Source organism: Hemitrygon akajei, chromosome 16, assembly GCF_048418815.1.
Source record: "Hemitrygon akajei chromosome 16, sHemAka1.3, whole genome shotgun sequence".
Taxonomy (NCBI): Eukaryota; Metazoa; Chordata; class Chondrichthyes; order Myliobatiformes; family Dasyatidae; genus Hemitrygon; species Hemitrygon akajei.
In genome coordinates, this window is record NC_133139.1 from 62,363,459 (window position 1) to 62,388,389 (window position 24,931).

A 24,931-nucleotide genomic window follows, 5' to 3' on the forward strand; every position below is an offset into this window, starting at 1 on the left:
TCAAATATGATGGCATTATATGGCATTAATGGTAAGACTCTTGGCAGTGTGGAGGATCAAAGGGTTATTTACGCGGAGAGTGGTGAGTACATGGAATGGGCTGCCAGCGGCAGCAGTGGAGTGGAAAGAGTTCTCTTTAAGAGACTCCTGGGTGGCTACATGGAGCTTAGAAAAATAGAGGGCTATGGGTAAAGCCTAGGTAGTTCTAAAATAGGGACATATTCGGCACAGGTTTGTGTGCTGAAGGGCCTTTATTGTGCTGTATGTTTTCTATGTTTCTATGGTCTAACTTGTTGAAGTAGTGAAATGAGTTCATTTTCACTCCCAGCTGTTTCTGGAATCTCCAAGCCTGAATGCTTGAAACTGCAGTGAGCAAAATGGTTCTGAATTGTCTTACCGCTATTTCTTGTGAAATATCAATGACAAAAATCACTGCTTTTGAACAGAAACTCATGCAACTGATACCATTTAAATACTGTTCACTCTAAGCACAGCGCCGTAGAGTCTAATGGCCATTTAGGTTCACGCTAGTTAGAAACTGCTCCGCAGCAGTCTCCTGCCCCAATTAAGCAGCACAGTGTCCCAAATGAACAAAGGGACTCACGGCTATTTTCTCAATTAGTTTTAGTTCTTTAAGAGTTGTTCCAAAGAAGTGGGGCTGTCCCAAATAACTGATGGCCCAATTAACCAGAATCCACTGTATAAATAAAAAATAATACAGAGAACTTGAGTTGTAGAGTCCTTAAAGTAACGGTGTAAGTTGTGGAGTCAGTACAGACTTGAGGTGAGTGAAGTTATCCACACTGGTTCAGGAGCCTGATGGTGGTTGGGTAATAAATGTTCCTGATATAAGGCTCCTTTATGTCCTACCCATGTGCTGGCAATGTATACATATAGCAACGTTTCACTGGCAGCTCATAAAACTAATAGAGATACAGTATATCTTCTGAACTGTTATCTCTGCAATTGCAACCTATAATTTCCCTTTAAGAAACATACTCGGGAACTGTCTAAATGCACTGGCAATCTTACCATCCTTTATTGGGCCTGAAGGAGTCAGTGAACGTAATTGTCAGGAATGCAAGTATGGCCCACCAGATGTCCAGCAGAGAAAGCAAGGTCATCAGACCTCTTAGTACAGGTATTCTCTTGAGTGGGGTCTGAACCAACAATCTGTTAACTCCGAGGCAAGAAAGCAAAACTGACCCATAGCAAAATGATAAATCAGTTTATTATTGTCATTGGTACTACATACATTGAAAAGCTTGTCTTCAATACTGTTCAGACAGGTCAAATCATTACTGTGCATTGAAGAGAATGCAGAATTGTGTTATAGTTACAGGGAAGTACAATGCAGACAGACACTACGGTGCAATCTATAACTAGGCGGGCTTTGAGGTCAAAAGTCTACATTGCCTTACTAGGAGACCATTCAATCAACTTATAACAGTGTGATAGAAGCTGTCCTTGAGTCTGGTGATACTGCTTTCACATTTTTGTAGCTTCTGCCTGTTGGGAGAGGAGAGCAGAGAAAATGATTCGGGCAAGTGGAATATATTTAGTCAAAAGACTGACCACTGATTTATCTCTTAAGCATTTAGCACTATCGGGTTAAGATAGGGGATGGCTAGATCTTATTGTGTTTAATTCTAGCGTAGCAAAGAAACTCAGATGAAGTTACAAAATATTTAAAGGACTTTGGCTTAAAGTATTGGAAAGAGAAGCTGCATGTGCTGATATGGGGACGACAGATTTTCATAATGGGTTAAAGTGTTAGCTTTATTCTATTACACACTAGGTTTATCCAAGGCTCCTTTAATGCTTCAGATGTTAAATTTGTGGAAAAACACCACTGTCACTGTTGGGTGATCAAACAACATCAGTGACACAAGTAGTGTCCCACCAAAACCATCCACATGGTCTGGATAAGTGCGATTCTGGATGGAACAGATGAGAAAATAGGAGTAGATTACTCGGCACCTCAAACCTGCCCTGCCATCTAACATAGAGTCGTAGAGCACTACAGTTATTCTGGCAAGTCCTGTCAACCTGCACCTGGACCATAGCCCTCCTGCTTATCCAAATGTTGAAATCGAACCTGTATCCCCCACCTCCACCGGCAGCTCATTCCACACTCTCACCACCTGAGTGAAGTTCCCTTTACATATTTCACTTTTCACTCTTAACCTATGACCTCTAGATCTAGTCTTAGCCAGCCTCAGTGGAAAAAAAATCTGCTTGCATTAACCCTATCTATACCCCACATAATATGACAATATGATCATCTCCACTACATCGGTTCCTCATTGTCAGCAATTTGTCCATCTTTCAAAAATGTATTCATCTCTTTAATTACTTCCAGTGATCTGACCTCCACATCTCTTTGGGGTAGAGAATTCCAAAGATTCACTACTTCCTGTGAGAAGAAGTTCTTATGCACCTCATTTTGAAGGACCACCCACTTACAACTATGTCCCATATGAAACCCCCACCAAAGCAGCCATCTTAAGACCATAGGACATGAGGTTATTTTGCCCATTGAGCCTGCTCTGCTACTTTATCATGGCTGATTTATTATCCCTGAAATGTCAACTGTCTATTTCTCTCCACCAATGCTGCCTGACCTGCTGAGTCCAACATTCTGGGTCGAACCCCTTCATCTGAACTGAGATTCAGAGTCCAGATGAAGTATATCAATCCCAGGATATTGACTCCTCATCTCCCTCCTCAGATACTGCCTGACACACGGAGCTCTGCTAGAGTTTGCTTCTGGGTCCAGTTGAAAGTTCTGTTGCACTGGCCACTGCCTTTGTGGGGCTGTATTGATGCAGATGGTCAATCCCAGTACTGTGACACAGGAAGGGGCCATGAGCATGACACAATAAACGGAGGGGACTGGAACTAAGGAGAACCCTTGGCAATGGCTGGTCCAGTGAATGCATTGACCTCTTATTGGATGCAGAGCACAAGACTGGAAAATATAGATTCCTTGAAAGTGGTGTCACAGGTAGATAAGGTCATAAAAAGAGCTTTTGACACATTGGCCTTCATTAATCAGAGTACGGAGTACAGGAGTCGAGCGTGTTTCTGTGTTGTAGTGCTCTGTGACTTGAAAAGGCAATTCAATCCACTTTGCTCATTCCATTTCATTGTAATATCTATCCAGTTTCCCTTGCTCATTACTCTCCATGGTTCTCCACGCAGTCTTTATGCAAGCATTTATCCAGCTCCCTTATGAAAGGTTTAGCCTTTGCAGATGGAATGAGAGGTGGTCTCTTTGAGGATCTCTTGACAGGATGGGTGCTGAGTGTTGATACCTCTTGCTGAAGAGCCAAACACCAAGGGAATGTTCTCGTGTTACACTGGGCCATCTAGGATGGAGAGGAGGAAAAACTTCTTCAATGTGGATGGTTATAAATTTTTTGAATTTTCTGTTCCAGGGAGAAGTAGATGCCCAGTCTCTGAATATAACAAAGGCCCAGATGGGTATTGTTGGACTGTGCGAATGTGGAGATACAATGATCAGATGGAAATGTCTGCAAAGCTTAGTATCTATTATCCATGATCTTATTGGATGTTAGAACTGTTTTGAAGGGCCAGATAGCCTATTCCTGTTAGCTTGCTCATGCATGTGACAACCGAATCTACTTTTATCTTGAATTCAGATGGTGAATTCCAAATCACAACACCCTAAGATGTAAAAAACACTTATTTTTCTCTTACACACAAGGTTCTGTAGATGCTGAAAATCCAGAATAACACACAAAGTGTTGGAGGAACTCAGCAGGTCAGGCAACATTTATGGAGAGGAATAAGGAGCCAGCATTTCGAGTTGTGGCCCTTCATCAGGACTAGAAAAGAGGGAGCAGAAGCCAGAATAATTTTCTCTTTGATTCTTTGGGCATTTATGTAAATTTTTAATTCTCTGGCTACCATGTAAAGTGATTATAACTTTTTCCTTAAAACCCCTGAGTACCCCCATTTAACCACCCCTAAGCTTTCCTTGCTCTAAGGAGTTAAAACCCTGGCTCTGTACGCGCTGATGAAAATAATTGATAGTATGTCATATTCACTGAGGGAGCAGTAGAAGGTCATAAATCACTCTCCACTGGAACGGAATCCCGTTGAAGGTGGGACAAAACTCCTGTTCCTGCTGAACTGAGCCAGTATGCACTATATCAACTGATTTTCAGCTCAGTAGGCACGGGAGATGGAGTCCAATTACCCCGAGAGCAGTTTGCATGTGTTGGTGTAGCTATGCCATTGGAACTTGTCACTGATGGTGTCGTTGAATTAAAGCTGTAACCTGAAAAACAAAATATCCCAAGGCAGTCAGGAGTAACATGATAATCTTGTTATTGTAGTTACATGGACCATACCTACAATCCTGCAGCCACATAGTAGTAGTGCAATCAATTGAGTCGAGTCTGATGTTTTCCTAATGGGTTATCTATTGGTGGGTCCTCAGGTGGTTGTAGAGGCTGATCCAGGATCCACATGTTCTGGTGCAGTGTGGGCAGGAGTAAAGTGGCAGCTGTGGTTAGTGGTTGATCTTCTGGTTGTTCAGTTTCTCTTTTCACAGCTGCCGCTTGTTCTCTGTAGCACAGTGGAGGCTGTTCTCATGTAGCACAGCTCCCTCTCAAACACGTTTTCTATAGGTGTATCTATTGAATGCAATGTCTTCTCAGCTTTTAGACGTAATGTTGAATTTCTCCAGGCTGATTATGATGTTAATCACATAATGGGATTTCACCATCCATTTCTCCAACTATCCTTAGTCACACAAACCCTCAATTACACCATTTCACTGTGTGCTGGAAACACACAAGTCAAAGTCAGAGAAAAATCTATTATGAAGGTACAGTATATACTGTGTGTATGTATTACCTTGACATTCATTTTCTTACAGGCATTTAGAAGAAAATAGAGAAACACAATAAAATTTATGAAAATCTATACAGAAACAGAGGTAAACAAACACCCAATGTGCAAATGAAAACAAATAGTGCAAATAAAAGCAACACTAGGAAGATGAGGAAATCTGCAGATGCTGGAAATTCAAACAACACACACAAAATGCTGGTGGAACACAGCAGGCCAGGCAGCATCTATTGGGAGAAGTGCTGTCGACGTTTCGGGCCGAGACCCTCCGTCGGACTAACCGAAAGGAAAGATAGTAAGAGATTTGAAAGTAGGAGGGGGAAGGGGGAAGTGCGAAATGATAGGAGAAGACCGGAGGGGGTGGGATGAAGCTAAGAGCTGGAAAGGTGATTGGCGAAGGGGAAAAGGGACGTGGAGAAGAGCTGGAGAAGGGAAAAGATCATGGGACGGGAGGCCTCGGGAGAAAGAAAGGGGGAGGGGAGCACCAGAGGGAGATGGAGAACGGGCAGAGTGATGGGCAGAGAGAGACAAAAAAAAGAGGAAGGGGGAAAAAAACTAAATATATCAGGGATGGGGTAAGAAGGGGAGGAGGGGCATTAAAGGAAGTTAGAGAAGTCAATGTTCATGCCATCAGGTTGGAGACTACCCAGCCGGTATATAAGGTGTTGTTCCTCCAACCTGAGTGTGGCTTTATCTTGACAGTAGAGGAGGCCATGGATAGACATATCAGAATGGGAATGGGACGTGGAATTAAAATATGTGGCCACTGGGAGATCCTGCTTTTTCTGGCGGACCGAGCGTAGGTGTTCAGCAAAACGGTCTCCCAGTCTGCGTCGGGTCTCACCAATATATAAAAGGCCACACCGGGAGCACCGGACGCAGTACACCACACCAGCCGACTCACAGGTGAAGTGTTGCCTCACCTGGAAGGACTGTCTGGGGCCCTGAATGGTGGTGAGGGAGGAAGTGTAAGGGCAGGTGTAACACTTGTTCCGCTTACAAGGATAAGTGCCAGGAGGGAGATCGGTGGGAAGGGATGGGGGGGGGGGGGGGGAACGAGTGGACAAGGGAGTCGCGTAGGGAGCGATCCCTGCGAAAAGCAGAAAGGGGGGGAGGGAAAGATGTGTTTGGTAGTGGGATCCCGTTGGAGGTGGCGGAAGTTACGGAGAATTATACATTGGACCCGGAGGTTGGTGGGGTGGTAGGTGAGGACAAGGGGAACCCTATCCCGAGTGGGGTGGCGGGTGGATCGGGTGAGGGCAGATGTGCAGGAAATGGGAGAGTTGCGTTTGAGAGCAGAGTTGATGGTGGAAGAAGGGAAGCCCCTTTGTTTAAAAAAGGAAGACATCTCTTTCGTCCTGGAATGAAAAGCCTCATCCTGAGAATCCTCATCCTAGGAACATGAGATATATTACGAGTCCTTGAAAGTAAGCCCACAGATCATATAACCAGTTCAGACTTGTGGTGAGTGAGGTTGTCCATGCTGGTTCAGGGGCCTGCAGGTTGTAGAGTGATAACTGTTACTGAACCTGGCTCCTGTAACTCCTGCCCAGTTGTAGTAGCAGAGAGCATGGCCTGGATGGTGATTGTCCTTGATGAATTCTTGTGGTTCACTCCTTGTGAATATGCTTGGTGTTTCCATACCAGGCCATGACACAACTGGCTGGGCTACTCACCACTGAATATCCATGGAAGTTTGTCAAAGTTTCTGGTGACATACCAAATGTACACCAGCACGTATTTTCACAAAGCCTTCTTAGTGAAAACATGTGCTGGTCTCAGGGCAGATCTTAAAGACAGGGCTTATCTTTGCAGGTCAAGCTGATTAAACTTTAGTTAGCCTGCAACTGGAGAATTGTCTACAGTTCTCATCTCCTCAGGATGTGAGGGCTGTGGGAAGGGTGCAGAAGAGGTGCACCCAGGATGCTGCCTGGTTTAGAGGGTACGACCTATAAAAAGAGACATTGGACAAACTTGGGTTGTTCTCTCTAGAGCATTGGAGGCTTAGGGGTGACCTAATAGAGGCTTTTAAAATCATGAGAGGTATAGATAAGATAGAGAGTTAGAATCTTTCCTTCATAATAGAAATGTTAAACACCATGTTTTAAGGTTGGAGGGGGGAAATTTAAAGGTGATGTGAGGGGCTTTTCTTTTTTTTTAGCAGAGTTTGATAAGTGCCTGGGATGGGTTACTGGGAGTGGTAGTCCAGAGCCATCAAATGCTCATCATGCGTTAACCCATGATGGATCATGACTCTTGAGAGTCATAACCCATGACTCTTTGGATCTTTCTCAGGAACCTTCTCTGGACTTTCTCTATAATGACGGCACTTAATTTCTTAGGTAAGTGGCTCAAATCTGCTTACAATAATATGACCATTGCTTTATAAAGGCTCAGCAATACATCCTTGCTTTTCTAGTCCTCTCATAGTGAATGCTAACATCGCACTTACCTTCCTTACCACTAACTCTATGTATAAGTTAACCTTTAGGGAATCCTGCACGAGGACTCCCAAGTCCCTCTGTACCTCTGAATTTTGAATTTTCTCCACATTTACAAATCAGTCCATGCCTTTATTCCTTCTGCCAAAGTGCATGACCATACACTTCCCTACACTATATTCCATCTGCCACTTTTTTGCCTACTCCCCCAATCTGTCTACATCCTTCTGCAGATGCCCTGCTTCCTCAACATCACCTGCCCTTCCACCTATCTTCGCATCACCTGTAAACTTTGCCTCAAAGTCATCAATTCATTCATCCAAATCATTGATGTGCAATGTAAAATGAAGTGGTCCCAACACCGACCCCTGCAGAATACCACTAGACACTGGCAGTCAACTAGTAAATACACCCTTTATTCCCACTTTTTGCCTCCTGCCAGTCAGCCAATCTTCTATTCATGTTATTATCTTTCCTGTAACACCATGGACTCTTATTTTGTTGAACAGCCTCATGTGCGGCACCTTGTCAAAGGCCTTCGTAAAATCTAAATAAACAACACCCACTGAGTATCTTGCCTGTTATTTCCTCAAAGAATTCCAACAGATTTGTCAGGCAAGATTTCCCCTTTAGAAAACCATGCTGACTTTGGCCTATTTCACCATGTGTTGTGAAGTACCCCAAAACCTCATCGTTGATAATCTTCCTATCCATTGAAGTCAGGCCAACTGGCATACAATTTCCTTTCTTCTGCCTCCCTCACTTCTTCAAGAGTAGGGTCCTCAGGAACCATTCCAGAATCTAGTGATTCTTGAAAGATCATTACTAAAGCCTCCAGAAATCTCTTCAGCTACCTTTTTTACTTGTCTTTGACTTTGAAGTCTTTGACTTCACCTTTCAGCCATGGTTACCTCATCCTCTCTCTAGAATACTTCTTCATCTTTGGCAAGTATCTTCCTTGCATCTGCCAAATTTCCCCCAGACACTCCAGCCATTGCTGTTCTGCCGTCATCCTGGCTAGTGTCCCTTCCAATCAACTTTGGCAAGCAGCACTTTCTTGACTCTGTAATTCTCTTCACTCCACTGTAATACCGATACATCTGATTTTAGCGGTTCCTTCTCAAAATGCAGGGTGAATTCTATCATTTTATGATCACTGTCTCCTAAGGGTGCCTTTACCTTCAGCTTCCTAATCAAATCTTAGATATTACATAACATGCAATTCAGAATTGCCATTCCCCTAGTGGTTTCTAATAAGCCATCTCGTAGGCACTTTACAAATTCCCTCTCTTGGGATCCAGCACCAAGCAAATATTCCCAATCTATCTGCATATTGAAATCTCCCATGATTATTGTAACATTGCCCTTTTTATATGCCTTTTCAATCTCTCATTGTAATTTGTAGCACAGCCCACATCCCACATCCTGAATACTTTTCAGAGACCTGTATATAACTCTCATCAGGGGCTTTTTACCCTTGAAGTTTCCTAATACTACCCCAAGGATTTTACATCTTCCAATCCTATGTTACCTCTTTTTAAGGATTTGATTTCATTCTTTTACCAACAGAGCCTCCCTACATGTGCTTTTGATTCAACTGTATTCTTGCATGCTTCTTGAGCTCCCAGCTATGACTGTCTTTCAGCCACGATTCAGAGATGCCCACAACATCTTACCTGCCAATCTCTAACTGTGTTACAAGATCATTTACCTTATTCTGAATACTGTGTGGATTCAAATATAACAGTTTCTGTCCTATAGTCATCACTATTTTTGATTTTAGCCCCGTTACACTTTAAATCAGCCAAATGTTGCCCTATCATCTGCCTGTCCTTCCTCACAGTCTCACTATGCACTGCATCTTCTTGTATACCAAATGTCCCATCTTCAGCCCTATCACTTTGGTTCCCATATTCCTGTCAAATTATATCCTCCTTATCAACCCCAACAAACTTGCCCACAAGGATATTGGTTCCCCTCACGTTCAGGTGTTATACCTACCCCAGAAGAGATCCCAATACACCAGAAATCTGAAATCCAACCTCCTGCACCAATTCTTCAGTTACACATTCATCTGCCAAATCATCCTATTCTTACCCTCACTGGCAATCCAGAGATTACTACCCAGGAGTCCCGCTTTTCAGCTTTCTGCCTAACTTCCTATATTCTTTCTTCAGGGCCTACCTATGTCATTGGTACAATAGCTTCTGGCTATTCACCCTCTCCCCCCCTTAGCATGCCTTGGACCCGATCTGAGACATCCCTCACCCTGGCACCTAGGAGGCAACGTACAATCCAGGGATCCCTTTCATGTTCACAGAATCTGCTTTCTGCTCGCCTAGTTATGAGATCCCCTATCCCCTATGCACTCCTCTTCTCCCCCACTTCCCTTCTGAACTGCAGAATCAAGCTCAGTGCCAGAGACCTGGTCACAGCAGCTTCCCTCTGAAGGCTATCCGTCCCAGCAGTATACTTGTTATAGAGGGGAACTGCCACAGGGAACTGAGTCTGCAATGGCTGACTAATCCCTTTCCCACTACTGACAGTCACCCAGCGACCTGCCTTCTGCAACCTGCCTCCCTGTGGCTCTTATCTATTTACCTCCTCATTCTCATGGATAGATGAAGTTCATCCAGCTGCAGCTCCAGTTCCTTAACACATTCTCTAAGGAGCTGCAGCTGGATGAACTTTGTGCAGATGTAGTTATCAGAGAGACTGGAGGTCTCCCAAATTTCCCATCTCTCACGCAAAGAACATACCACTACTTTCAGATCCATTCTCAGTGCACTAGCTTTGTATTAATAGAAGAAAACGCTTACGAGAAACTTTCTTACTTACTTTAGAACCTCCACCTGTGTTTACTCAAGCCTATTCTCGCCTAAGCCTGGTGAGCCAATGCTCCACTACAACAATGACCACTCTAACAAAGCTCCACTCCAATGACCACTCTAACAATGCTCCGCTCCAATGACCACTCTAACAATGCCCCACTCCAATGACCACTCTAACAATGCTCCACTCCAACAATGACCACTCTAACAATGCTCCACTCCAATGACCACTCTAACAATGCCCCACTCCAATGACCACTCTAACAATGCTCCACTCCAACAATGACCGCTCTAACAATGTCCCACTCCAATGACCACTCTAACAATGCTCCACTCCAATGACCACTCTAACAATGCTCCACTCCAATGACCACTCTAACAATGCTCCACTCCAATGACCACTCTGACAATGCCCCACTCCAATGACCACTCTAACAATGCTCCACTCCAATGACCACTCTAACAATGCCCCACTCCAACAATGACCACTCTAACAATGCTCCACTCCAATGACCACTCTAACAATGCTCCACTCCAATGACCACTCTAACAATGCTCCACTCCAACAATGGCCAATCTGCTTCAACCTCCTTTTTTATTAGCCTAGCAGTGTCTGCCACCTGCCAAGTATGAAAACAAAAATCACCTGAGCTCATTTTAAACTTCTACTGTGTGACCAACAAATGACTTCTTGCCTTGATTGCTGCCCACTGTTTTGTGGAGTTTAAGACACTCTAAGATAGACATATGACTGTGCATGAAATGTAGGGATATGGATATTGTGCACACAGATGGGACTAGGTGACATCAGCATAGCATCTAGGGCTGAAGGGCCTGTTCCTGTGATGGATAGTTCTATGTTCTGCCTTTTAGCTCCCTGAGTCTAGAATCAGGCTGGGTTAGATCATTTATGATAGAAGGATTAGGATCTTTATCTTTAACACCATTACTAAAACTATGTTTTATACCTGATTATGTTCTGTGTTCTAAGGTGACTACCGAAACCATCTCAAAGGCAGCTAGATTGAGCGACAATGGTGGCCTTGCCAACAATACCCCAATTTTGGAAATTAATGGGGAAAACTGTACAATTAAACTTAGTCTTCTCTCCTTCATATTTCTACAATTAATTCGAATCTCCTTTAGAACACAGATAAATACTAGACAGGCCATTCGATCCATGATGTGCCAATACTGATACCAATATGCACTAAGTGTCCTCCTCCTGTTTATCCCCCAGATCATATTCATGTGTCTATCTGCCTCCACCGTCACCCCAGGCAGTGCATTCTAGGCACCCATCACTCCCTGTTATAAACAAACAGGGTCTGCAAAATCTCCTTTGAACTTTTCTCCTCTCATTTTAAATATATACACTATAGTATGAGGCATTATAACCTTGAGAAAAAGGTGCCGGCTACCTACTTTACCTATACTTCTCATAATTCTATAAAATTCCACCAGGTTTCCCTCAACCTCTGCAACAAACAACCCAAGGTTGTTAACGCTCTCGTTATAGCTCAAAAGTTGTTAGGTCCTTGATCAGTCAGGGTTTCAAATGTTACGGGAAGAAGGTAGGAGAATAGCGTTGAGAGGGATAATATCAGTCACAATCGAATGGCGAAGCAGACTTGATGGGTCAAATGGACTAATTCTACTCCTGTGTCTAATGGTCTTACACCCTCTAATCGAGGGAGCATTCCAGTGACCGCTCCAAAGTGAACACCCTCTCCAAATCCTTCCTATAATGAGAAGACCAAAACTGAATGCAATGAACAAGTGCAGTCATCCACTGGATGCTCCCACAGTCCTGTGGGGAAGTGAGTTCCACCACTTGGACTCTTGTGACATAAAGAGCTGGCAATATATTCCCAGTCCTGGATGCTGTGAAACCTGTGCAAGAGGACCAGCAGAGGGTGGTGTGCCCCCATACCTGCCGCCCTCGTCCTTGGTGGTTGCAGGTTTGGGATTTCCAATGGAAAATCCCTGGCCCATTTCCAATCCCAATGCCAACACAGCAGATGTCTGTGAAAAGAAGCTTCTCTTAACTGATGCAATGCCTTTCGGAGGATCTGGGGATTTATCCATCCTAATGTGCCTCAAGACAGCAAACAGCTTCTCCTCTGTAATCTGATTAGGAATAGTCAACATGGCTTTGTGCATGGTAAGTCGTGTCTAATTAATCTTTTAGAGTCTTTCAAGGAAGTTACCAGGCCAGGAAAGTTGATGAAGGCAAGGGACTAGGTAGATTAATGGTTCAGCACAGAGTTTATGAACCAAAGGGCCTGTCTCTGTGCTGTAGTGTTCTATGACTCTCAATCTCCTATGCTCTAGGGAATAAAGGGAACCTATTCAACCTTCCTCTATAACTCAGATGTTCAGCACTCAGTGACATCCTTGTAAATTTTCTCTGTACTCTTTCAGTCTCATGACCCGATCTGCACACAAAACTGCAAATTTGGTCTGACCAACATCTTACACAACTTCAACATAACATCCCAATTCCTGTACTCAATACTTAGAACTCCATGAAACGCTGATCCATATTTCCCTGTCACTCCCTCCCTACTATAAGAACCCATGCCTTTTCATTGACAGCGAGCGTGAGGGAATAGAGTTGCATCAACTAGTTGAGAAGGTCAGTAGATGCAAATTCCCAGTTCAGCTTGGCTCGGTCTTGGATTGTGGAATATAAATTAACCACAGTGGCTGGATGAAGTGGAGGCAGGAAGCAAATTATAGGAAAATCCACAGGACAAACAGGAAACCCAGAGAGAGAAATGACTCAGAATTATACTGCTGGTGTCTCGCCAGACACAACAATAAGCAGCACAGAGGTAGATCAGATTAAGGAAAAAGACCTCTCCCTATCTGATTACTAAGCCTTATTTATACCACACAAGCTGATGTAAGTTCTTCAAACAGCTGTGTTAAATGTAATAGAAGTAAAAATAGAAAATAGTGAAAATTGACATCAGGCCTTTCCGCATCAAGTTTAACCCTTCGGATACTCACTGGACTGTCTCTGTCTGGTCCTGATGTTCAGCCTCTACAATTTTGTTTAATGTTGCTCCATTCTACTTGCCCTGGTTAAGTTACCAGATCAGCAACACAGCAGGCCTGATCCACCACTGTGAAGTTCAGTACACCTGGAATTAAAAATAGCTTTAATAAAGGTGATAATGATTTTAAGATGTTGCCTGACCTGCTGAATTCCTCCAACATTTTGCATGTGTTGCTCTGGATTTTCCGCATCTGCAGAATCTCCTGCATTTAAGGTTTAAGATGTGCTTTATTTGTCACGTGTACGTCGAAACGTACAATGAAATGTGTCGTTTGTGTCTATGCAACAAAAGTGCTGGAGGCTGCCTGCAGTTTCAGCATGCTTCCGGTGCCAACGTAGCATGCCCACAATTTACTGACCCTAACCATACGTCTTTGGAACGTGGGCAGAAACTAGAGCACCTGGAGTGAAAGGTATTGAGTAGGGACACCAGAGTGAGGTGATGCACTTCCTACCTGCCCCTTCACCAATCTTATCTTCTGCAAACATGACCACAAAGCCATCAATTATGTCATCCATATAATATGAAAAGCAGTGGATCCTGAGGAACATCGCCAGTCACCAGCAGCCAACCAGAAGAGGCCATGGGAGGTTGTTTTGGAGATGTTTCTCACTGTTTACAACAACGAAGTATCTCAGTATCAGGTGATGTTTCACCAGCCAAGCATTGAGCTTCTCTTCCCGTTGACTTTTGCCCCACAGGTGCGGAACTTAGCCACTGTGAACAAGGGGACGAACACAGCTCTGTTCACAAACTAGCTAAGCCCTGTACCCCTGATGGCTGGATTGGGAGAGACAGACGCAGGACTGCGGCCATGGATTCTGGTCCATCTGATGACGGGAGCACACCACATCCCTGAAGAATCATTTTCAATGCCACACCCAAGGACTTCTTTCTGAACCATGCAGATGTGTGCAGCTGTTCCCTTGACTCATCCGTTCTGACACCACATCTCTCCCCAACCCCATGCTCCTGTGTTCCTCCTTGGGTTTTCCTCAGAATGTGAGTGGCCTGGGACTAGCCTTTTACTCCATGCATTAAATGTGGAATAGCACTGTCTAGTTCTTCAGTGTCCCCTCATCACTCCACCGTTGCCAAGGAATCATAGGGCTTCTGTCCCTTTGACCTCAATGCATTGTGCTGGTTCAACATTCAAGATCCAAGTTTATTTATTAGGCATACATCGAAACATTCAAGTAAATGCATTGTTTGCATTAACAACTAACATGTGTTGGGGGCAGCCCACAAGTGACACTATACATTCCAGCTCCAGAACAGCATTCCCATAATGCATACCCTTGGCTATAAGTGTGCTGTCACTGAGCCCTGAAGCATAAACCAGGTACCAGTAGCCTCCCCTCTTCGAGAAAGTCCATCAGGTTAGATGCTCCTGGGCCTCTTGAAGTTGCTGTGATCTGAGCACTGGCCAAATGCTAATCAGCTTTCTCTCTACCTTGCCCAAAGTCCAGATATGGACGTCTTAATCAGCCTCTGTCCAATTTTTCAGATGCAACTTTGCTGTTCCAAAGAGCGCTATATGAGGTGATGTGTCAACCTATAGTCAGGGAAGTGATGACCCCCACCTGTCAGACTGAGGTAACCTATTTTTTATTCTTTCTTACTTCTCTTTTAATATTTGTATACATGTATGTCTGCGCACTTGTAATGCTTCTGTGACAGTGTAATTTCCTTTGGGATCAGAAAAACATCTATCAATAGACTACCAATCTCTCAACTCCATCCAGTCACCAACTCCTAGAATCACAGTCAGCCAGCTCAGAAGAAATATACTTAGCCCTCTTGCCTCTGCTGGTCTTTTGGAGGGAATGTCCAATCAATGTCAACCTCTTCTTCTGTCCTACCTACACAGCTCAGCCAATATTTAATTTGTAAGTGGAAGCACTTTTAAAAGACACTGAATTTTCTCTTACCATCCTTTCAATAAACATATTCCAGGTTATAGTGCATAAAAAGTCCCCCCTTATCTTCCTTGGGACAGCTTAATAACTTCATAAAGCAACAATTTATTCCCAGACAGTCTCTTGATTATTGGCTAATCGCCTTGTCAATGATCTCTACCACCCACAAGGCTGTGAGTGGCTGACAGTGCATGGATGTGACTATGTGAGAATCTACAGGGGTGGGATGTTAGTGCAGTAATTAGTGCATCACTTTACAGCACCAGAGATCATTGATCGGGGTTCAATTCCTGCCGCTGACTGTAAGGGGTTATACATTCTCCCCATGACCGAGTAGGTTTCCTCCAGCTGCTCCAGTTTCTTTCCACAGGTTAGGGTGGGCATGCTACATTGGTGATGGAAGTGTGGCAACACTCACGGGTGCCCAGCACAATCCTCACTGACTTGATTTGATCCATAAGATACACTTCACTGTGTTTCCAGGGTTCAATGTACGTGACAAATAAAGCCAATCTTTCTCTTTATCACCATTCAGTCCATTTTTATGGGGAAAACTCCCTGCTCTTATTGAGTGCCATTATGCTATCTGCCAGAAATTCTGGTCCCTCTCTCCTTTGCGTATATACCTTCCTGAGCACGGTTATTACTGCGGAACCACACCTCTCTGCCCCGAGCAGGCTGAATGTCATTGATGGACTCCGTACAGTTCAAACTGTGACCTGTTTATTTAGCCTCCTGACAATGAAACAATTCCATTACATCTAGTCTATCAGTTACCTGCTGTGAATGAGATGGGACTTAAATATTAGATATGTGGAGAGATAGAGTAATATTATTTGTAACAAATATATTGAAACATGAAAACATACAGAAACATCATCTCACTACTTTTGCTCTCTTTATGCACTACTTATTGAAATAAAAACGTTACCTGTATACACCTATTTCACTCATACTCATATACACACTCATATTTCAATGTCTAATTTATACAGTATTTGATGTATCGCACTGCATTGCCTTCACAAAACAACAGATTCCACGACATACACCAGTGATAGTAAACCTGATTTTGATATGTCGACAACCAACAGTCCGAATACGTGCGAGGGGCAGGCTGCCATATTGCGTGCCCTCAACTTACCAACCCGAATGTAGGAGGAAACTAGAGTAGCTACGTGGTCCCGGAGGGAACGTACAAATACCTCACCGACTGTGGCGGAAATTGAACCCGTGTCTCTGGCACTGTAAAGTGTTTCACTAACTACTACACTACCATGCCACCGATATTAACCAGACTGTCATGTAAGATTAACTGTTTCTAGTCAGAGTTCTAGCTACCTGAAGAGACTTTATCAGTCGGAGGTACCTTCGAACAGACGATGCATCACTTGTCACCGATTGGTAATCCCTGGCAATGTGATTCCGTGTTTTGTATAAAATCACGTCACCAGGAATCCCCCTCGGCAGCAGTGGAATCAGCCATGCGGCTACAGATGTGAACAGCCATGAACACACGTCTCTGATCGTTCTCAATTTGTTAATGAACTAATGGCCTCAGAGTTATGTAGCATGGGAGTGGACTCTCCATTCACTGAGTCCATACTGACCTACAGTCTCCCAGGCACTGGCCATGTGTCAGTGCCTATAACCCACAATGTTGAGCATTGACTAACGTGGCAACACAGGCCTCATCCTGCCCTACACCAGGCAAACATTCTGTCAAGTGTCACTAAGAGAAGCTGGGGTTGGAAATTGCTGAATTGCTAATATAGTGTGCCCACAACTTACTAACTCTAACCTGTATGTCTTTGGAACGTGGGAGGAAACCCATGCCGAACCATAGAAACGGAACCCCAATCACTTGTGCTGTAAAGTGTTACACTAGCCGCTACAATACCATGCAGCCATCTAGGCAGCATCCTAGTAAATTTCTTCAGCACCCTTTCCGAAGCTTCCTAATCCATCCTGTAATAGGGTGACCAGAATGGCGCACAGCACTCCACATGCGGCCTAACTGAAGGTTGATACAGCTGCACCATGGCTTTACTGACTCATGCCCTGAGCAATGAAGGCAGGAATGCTGTATTCCTTCTTCACCATTCTATCTAATAGGGAGCTATGGACCTGCACCCCCATATCCCTCTATGTATCAACACTGTTAAGGATCCTGACGTCAACTGTACTGTTCCTTTCCATTTGATCTTCCAAATCACGCCACCTTATGCTGATCTGGATTTCTACATCTAGTCCCCTCAGACCCCTCCACTCCAGGGAAAGCAACCCCAGCCTATTTAGTATCTCCATAATTAACTAAAATGCTCCAATCCAGACACACCCTGTGGATCTCCTCTACATCCTCTTCAAAACAGTTAAACTTTTCTCATGGCAGTATTGTGGCTGGAAAGGAATGTTGGCCATGAAAATCTCCTGATCTTCTTTGAAAGCTGCCTGAGGAAGCAGGCAAAGATATAAGTCTTGTGTGAAAGATGACTCCCCAACCAGGCTTAACTGGAATGCAAGATGTTTAACCAGCAACCCTATGACCTACAAGAGAGACTGCCAGAGTGAGAACATCTGAGCCAGTCTGCCCGCCATTTTAGTATGTAAGGCTCCTTTAAACATAGTAACGAAAGAAATGGAGCCAGATCCTGACAAACAAATACACCAGTCCTTGAATGCACTTAACTTGACCAAATCTCTCCACCCAAATTTAGTCCGTGGCCCATGAAGCACCTTGGTGGGGTTAACCATGGTGCTTTATGAAGGCAGAGTTGTTGTTTAGGAGGTTAATCAAACTAAATCAGACACAAAACAAATGGTTGCCAATCACATTTTCTAACCTGGATCTATGGCGGCAGTTTGGCCAACTGTAAAGAAGAGTGGTTTGCTCAAGCCCAGAGGACCTTGATTAGTTTCCTCTGCTGAGAATGCAGGGAGCTTGAGCGTTGGGCAATGGAGACTTCAACAGGACCTCACTTCAAGTTACAAGCCTTAGCTCGGGAATGTGGTCACCTTACTGGCCCCAATGGACTGTGAATGACACAATGAAGCATCCACCCAGGTCCTGAGCTTGGGATAGTGTCTGTGGCCTTGAGTAAGACTAGGGGGAATCCATCTTATTGTGTCATGCAGTAAGGAAAAAGGCCCTTGGGCCCAATGAGTTCATGCTGACTATCAAGCACTTACTTACATTAATCCAAAATCAATGCCCATTTTAGATCATAAGACCAGAAGATATAGGAGCAGGAATAGGCCATCTGGTCCACTGAGTCTGCTCCATCATTCAATCATGGCTGATTTCTTTTTAATTCTATTCTCCTGCCTTCTCCCTGTAACCCTTAACCCTTCCCTTTACAAATCTAGAACCTATCAGCCTCCCAATGACTTGACCTCCACAGCCCTCTGCAGCAATGAATTCCACAGGTTTACCACCCTCTGACATAAGAGATTTCTTATCTCTGTTCAAAAGGAACATCTGTTCAGAAGGAGTTTTATTTTCTGTCCCCATTCTCCTCAACTCCCTTCTGATTTCAATGGGGGAAGGGTGTGGGGGGTGGGACTTACAGTGGCCGATTAGTCTACCAAGCTGCTTGTCTGGCATGTGGGAGAAGGCTGGAGCATCTGGTGGAAAAATAGAGATTGGGAAAACTCCGCAAGGACAGCAGCAGATGTCAGGATTGAACCGGGATCACCGGAGCTGAGAGCAGCAGCTAATCCACTGTGCCACCCCTAACACCCTATGAGCAGATGAGTAGGACCACCAAGAATATTTAAACCTAACACTGAAAATATTAGGTTGAAATGTCTGTGGATCGAAAGGAAGATGAGTAAAATCAGACTTATCTCAGAAACCTCAGTCTAGCAGCACCTGACAACTTGTGATCTCTGTATCGTCAGGCAACTTTCGAGAAACCGGCACTACCCGTATTCTCCGAATTCTCTGCTGCTCATTGAAGGGGCTTCCGTTCTCTGTTATCTGCGGCTCGATCGCCGCTTGGTTACAAAGCTCCATTGCTGAGGTTAGTCCGAAAGAAGAGGCTGTTTCCTGGAAATGGCTGGTGCCTTTTGGGTAGAAACCACTGCACATATTCACTGGAAAAACAGCGACATCGTTAGTCAGTGAGGGCCCATCCTATATACTAAACTCTGCACACTTCAGTTTTCACTTCTGGTTGGACAAAAGCCATGCACAGACAAATTAACACTCCTGAATGGTTCTCTTGTACGATAAAGCTCGAAGTTCTAAGTAAATTTATTATTGTCACCATATACTACCTGGAGATACATTTTCTTGCAGGGATTCACAGTAAAATAAACAAATGCAATCGAATTAATGAAAAACGACACACAAAAACTGACAAACAACCAATGCACAAAAGACAAACTGCAAAAATAAATAAATAAATATTAAGAATATGAGTTGTAGAGCCTTAAAAGTGACTTCATGAGTTGTGGAATCAGTTCAGAGTTGAGGTGAGTAAAGTTTAGGAGCCTGATGGTTGAAGGGTAATAAGTGTTCCTGAACCTCATGGTATGGGATGTAAGGCTCCTGTACCTCCTTCCCAATGGTGGCAGCAGGAAGACTCATGAACTCTAGATCTGCCAGTCTACCTCACATATCCTTTGCACTTAATTTGTCTGCTTGCCCTGAAAATTCTCTGTTACTGTAACATAATTCTGCATTTATTATTTTTCCTTCTGTACCCCAATGACATACTGTGGAATGATCTATTTGGATGACACGCAAACAAAAGTTTTCACTGTATCTCAGAACATGTGACAAACATAAACTAAATACCAAGTATAACTCACTTGCAGCCTCCTATAATCAACAGCATGTCTGCCAGGTTCGTAGTTTGATGATTACCTCTGCACACCGACTTTGGGGCAGCACAACTGTGTAACGCTTTACAGCGCCAGTGGTACGATCAGGGTTCAGTTGCCGCTGCTGTTGGTAAATTCTCCCTGAGACTGCGTGGGCTTCCTCTGAATGCTCTCATGTTCCAAAGATGTAAAGATCAGTAAATTCTGAGTATGCTATGTTGGTGCTGAAAGAATGACAACACTTTGTGGGCTGCCCCCAGCATGCCCTCGGACTGTGTTGGTCGTGGGCGCAAATACCACAAGTGACTGGATGTTTTGATGTATGTGAGACAAATAAAGCTAATCTTTAAATTTTATACATGAGGCATTCTGCAGATGCTGGAAACCCAGTGTGATGCACACAAAACCCTGGAGGAGCTCAGCAGGTCCAGCAGCGCCTATGGTAGAGAATAAACAGTCAACATTGCATGCTGAGACCCTTCATCGGGACTCATTATTCTACTCCATAGATGCTGCTTGACCTGCCGAGCTCCTGCAGGGTTTTGCGTGTATCATTTATTTTATATGTTGCTTTGATTGGTCTTGTACACGGTAGAGTTATCAACACTCCAGAATGTTTTGGAGTTGTAGGATTCTGAGGAAAGCTTTCAGGAAGGGAAATCCAACGGACAAGTCAATCATTTTTTAAGTAGTTTTAGATACGGGGAGAAGTATTGGAACAGGGGAGGGGGAATGTCTGACAAATGATCAATAATCATCCATTGGTGGGCAGTTTGGAGGAACAGGAGGATGACTCAGAACGGACTACTGAGGCTGGAATTTGGAACAGCACATGATATGACACAGAACAAGAGTCCTTTATCCCACAACCACTTCTTCCCGCTTTCCTGTTCCTGCCCTCTTCTCATTGCTTCCATCAGAGGGAAGCACAGGAGCCTGAAGACACACAGTCAATGCTTTGGGAACAGCTTCTTCTCCTCCACCATTAGATTTCTGAACAGTCCATGAATCCATGAACACCACTTCACTATTCTGCTCTTTTTACACAACATATTCCTTAGTGTAATCATTAGTATATTTTATGTATTGCACTGTACTGTTGTCATGAAACAACCAATTCCATGACATACACTTAGTGGCCACATTATTAGCTACACCTGTACAAATGCAAATACCTAATAAGCTAATCACGTGCCAGCAACTCAATTAATAAAGCATCAGAATGGGGGAGAAATGTGATCTGTGACGTTGATCACACAATGGTAAAAGCATGCAGACGTGATCAAGAGGTTCAGTTGTTGTTCAGACCAAAACATCAGAATGGGGAAGAAAAAGGATCTAAGTGAATTTGATAATGGAATGATTGTTGGTGCCAGACAGGGTGGTTTGAGTATCTCAGTAACTACTGATAACCTACAGCAGCAGAACATCACGAACATGTAGAAAATAAACTTACTGGCCACTCTATTAAGTACCTCCTGCAATGGAGTGGGTCTAGAGGAGGGTTAAGAGAATGCTTCTGGGAAGGAAAGGGTTAATGCTGAGGAGTTTTCCATGGCTCTGAGCCCGTACATGTTGGAGTTTTGAAGCATGAGGGGATCTCATTGAATATGGAAAGGCCTAGTGGATGCAGAGGATCTGGTACCAGAGGGCACAGCCTCAGAAATCAAGGGCAACCCTTCAGAACCAGAGATGAGGAGGAATTTAGCCAGAGGTTGGTAACCCTGTGGAATTTATTGCCACAGAAGGCTAACTCATCAGGTATATTTTAAACTAAGGTTGATAGGTTTTTGATTAGTAATGGCATCAAAGGTTACAGGGAGAAGTTAGGAGAATGGGGTTGAGAGGGATAATAAATCAGCTATGATGGAATGATGAAGCAGACTAGATGGGCCAAACAGCCTAATTCTGCTATATATTATGGTCTGTGATTGAGAGGGGAGTCAATTATTTTTGCATCAAGATTACACAGTCTCAGTGGGCTGAATGCACTTGTTTCTGCCACAAATATGACTCTAATTATATGAGATGAAAAGTTTTGTGATCTGGAAGGCAAATCCCAGCAACACCCATTCACTGTGTGTGTCCTCTCTCTTCCACCTCCTGTTCCAGGTTCAGTGTGTCTGAACATCAGTTCAGAGGCCGAGGAGACTCTTTCCACTGGGAGACTGAGGGATACGGTCAGGTCCAACCTGGGTGTTCCGATAGTTACCCTGCGACATCAAGGAAATTATTACTTCCTCTAATCAGCACTCCAATAATTAGTGGGAAATTTAAGATAATTAGCAAAGTACTTACAGATAAACTGACAGAGTACATTGAATAGAGAGGATTGGAGTGAAAAACAAGCTGGCCAGTGGAGGAAATTGAATGTAGGATAGATTTTAAAATGGAAATGGACAAGTGTTTAAAAAATCCACTCAGCAGCCACTTTATTAGATACACCTGTACATCTGTTCATTATTGCAAATAAATGATCAGCCAATCATGTGGCAGCAACACAATGCATAAAAGCATGCAGACGTGGTCAATGGGTTCAGTTGTTGTTCAGACCAAAACATCAGAATGAGGAAGAAAAAGGATTTAAGTGACTTTGATAATGGAATGATTGTTGGTGCCAGACAGGGTGGTTTGAGTATCTCAGAAACTGTTGATCTCCTGGGATTTAAATGCAAAGCAGTCACTAGAGTTTACAGAGAATGGTGTGAAAAACAAAAAAAAATCCAATGAGCAGTGGTTCTGTGGGTGAAAATGCTCTGCTAGTGAGAGAGGTCAGAGGAGAACGGCCAGACTGGCTCAGGCTGACAGGAAGGCCACAGTAACTCAAATAACAACAGTGGTGTGCAGGACAGCATCTCTGAATGCACAACATGTCAAACCTTGAAGTGGACGGGCTACAGCAGCAGAAGACCATGAACAGTAGCTGATTTATTAGGTACAGGAGTTACTGATAATTACAAGTACGGGGTACCTAATAAAATGGCAACTGAGCGTAACACGGAGACGGAGAGTGGCTGGAGAAAGTATGATGGTCTCTGATATCTGGATTTGCTGATCCTTTCAAGTGTGAACCACAAAGTTCAATCATAAAGTTCCCTTTTGACAAAATTGTGAGCTTGATGTGGGTGAGATTATTCATGGAGTGTTCCTTTGAGGTGTAGAAAATCATGACGTGCGTAGATAGGGTGAATGCACAAGGTTTTTTTCCCCATGGGAAGGAAGCTAAATGCTGCAAGGCATAGTTTTAAAATGAGTGGGGAGAGATTTAAAAGGGACCCAAGGACAAATTCTTCACCCAAAAGATCGTGCCTATATGGAATGAGCTCCCAGAGGATGTGTGCAAGAACAACCATCGGAAGACAATTGGACAGGTAAGGAGAGATATGGGCCAAGTGCAGGCAAATGGCATCATGGTCGGCAAGGACAAATTGGGCAGAAGGGCCTGTTTCCAAGCTCTGTTTTGCTCCTGGGGATTGTCCCTCAGTCAGGCAGTTCAAGACTGATTCCCTATTTTTAAACATAAATAATCTCACTTAACTCAAATAGTTGTAATTCTACATTTTTGTTGGTTTGTGATACTTGTTAAGCATAAACTTGCATTTTTACACCACAGTCTTTGAATATTTTTAGGATTAATCTTGATGCCACCTTGGCTGAACAGAGGAGCTCTTTTAGTAATGGTCTAAGACAAACTGCGCTGCTCCAAATTGCGCAATATGAGGTCACTCTTACCCTCAGCCATTAAGCTCTATAATGCGTCAACCTATAGCCAGGGAAGTGATGACCACCTCCTGTCAGACTATTTGAGGTTAACTTATTTTTTATTCTTTCTTACTTCTCTTCTAATATTTGTGTAACCTCCTGGTAAAGATTTCACTGCTAACGTAATGGTCTCTCTGTAGAAGCAGTGTTTGGGTTATGGTTAGAGATAACCGGTGCTTTGGAATGTGAGCCATCCAATCAGGGGAGTGGGTTTTTTTTGTGTGTCTGACACCGGTGTGAGCTAGAGAGATGAAGAGAGAATTGGTTTCATTTGTTTATCTGTGTACTTGTAATGCTACTGTGACACTGTAATATTCTTTGGGATCAATAAAGTATCTATCTATCTATCTCTTGAGAAGCAAATGGGATACTGAGTACTGGCAAATATGAGGCAATGCATATCTGAAGGTTACAGTGACTGTAGGTCCTTCCATGAGTGAAGGAAAATGAAACGAGTGAAGATGCTGGAGATCAGAAATCAAAACAGAAAATATTGGAAACACTCAGAGACACAAGAGATTCTGCAGATGCTGGAAATCTTGACCAACACACACAAAATTGCGGGGAGAACTCGGTGGGGCAGAGAGCATCAATGGAGGGGATGTTTTAGGCTGAGAATGTTCATCAGGACTGGAAAGGACAGGGGAAGAAGCCAGAATAAGAAGGTGTGGGGGGGAGGGGAGTTGAAGCCCTGCTTCCCCCTCATCTGGGCTCACATATCTTCCAATTTGTTCTATTCCCTTTCCCGTCCTTTTTCATTCCAGCTTCTGCCCCCTGCCTATCAAGTTCTGCTGCGGGCTCAACTGTTTATTTCCCTCCATAGATGCTGCCTGACCCACTGGGTTCCTCCAGCACTTTGTGTGTGAATGCTGGAAACACTCCACAGTTCAGGCAGCATCTGTGGAGACAGAAACAAGAGTTAATGATTCAGGTCAAGATTGATGGCATTCTGTCGATGGGTTCTTGATCTGCACTTTTCTTTCCTTTCTCCAGACCGTGTTGAGGCGAAGGCTCATTTCACTGACTTGTTACTCCCCAACTTTGAGGAAAGAACGCAGAAAAGTTCAGCACAGGAAACAGCCTTTGCCCCACAATATTGAGCTGGGCTAATTAAGCTGATGATGTCTAATTGCACCAATCCCTTCTGCCTGCACATGGTCCATATCTCTCCATTCTCTGAACACTCATGTGCCCAAGAGCCTCTA

The 24,931-nt window shown here is 43.8% G+C and overlaps 1 long non-coding RNA gene across 1 annotated transcript; it reads right to left on the reverse strand.

Moving 5' to 3' along the window:
* Positions 1-1,235: 1,235 nt before the first annotated feature.
* LOC140740107 (uncharacterized) lies at positions 1,236-13,907 on the reverse strand. Its single transcript, XR_012101797.1, has 3 exons — positions 13,169-13,907; positions 4,380-4,814; positions 1,236-1,509 (listed from the first exon to the last, which is right to left on the reverse strand). It is a non-coding gene; the product is annotated as an uncharacterized lncRNA (long non-coding RNA).
* Between the last annotated feature and the right edge of the window lie 11,024 nt (positions 13,908-24,931).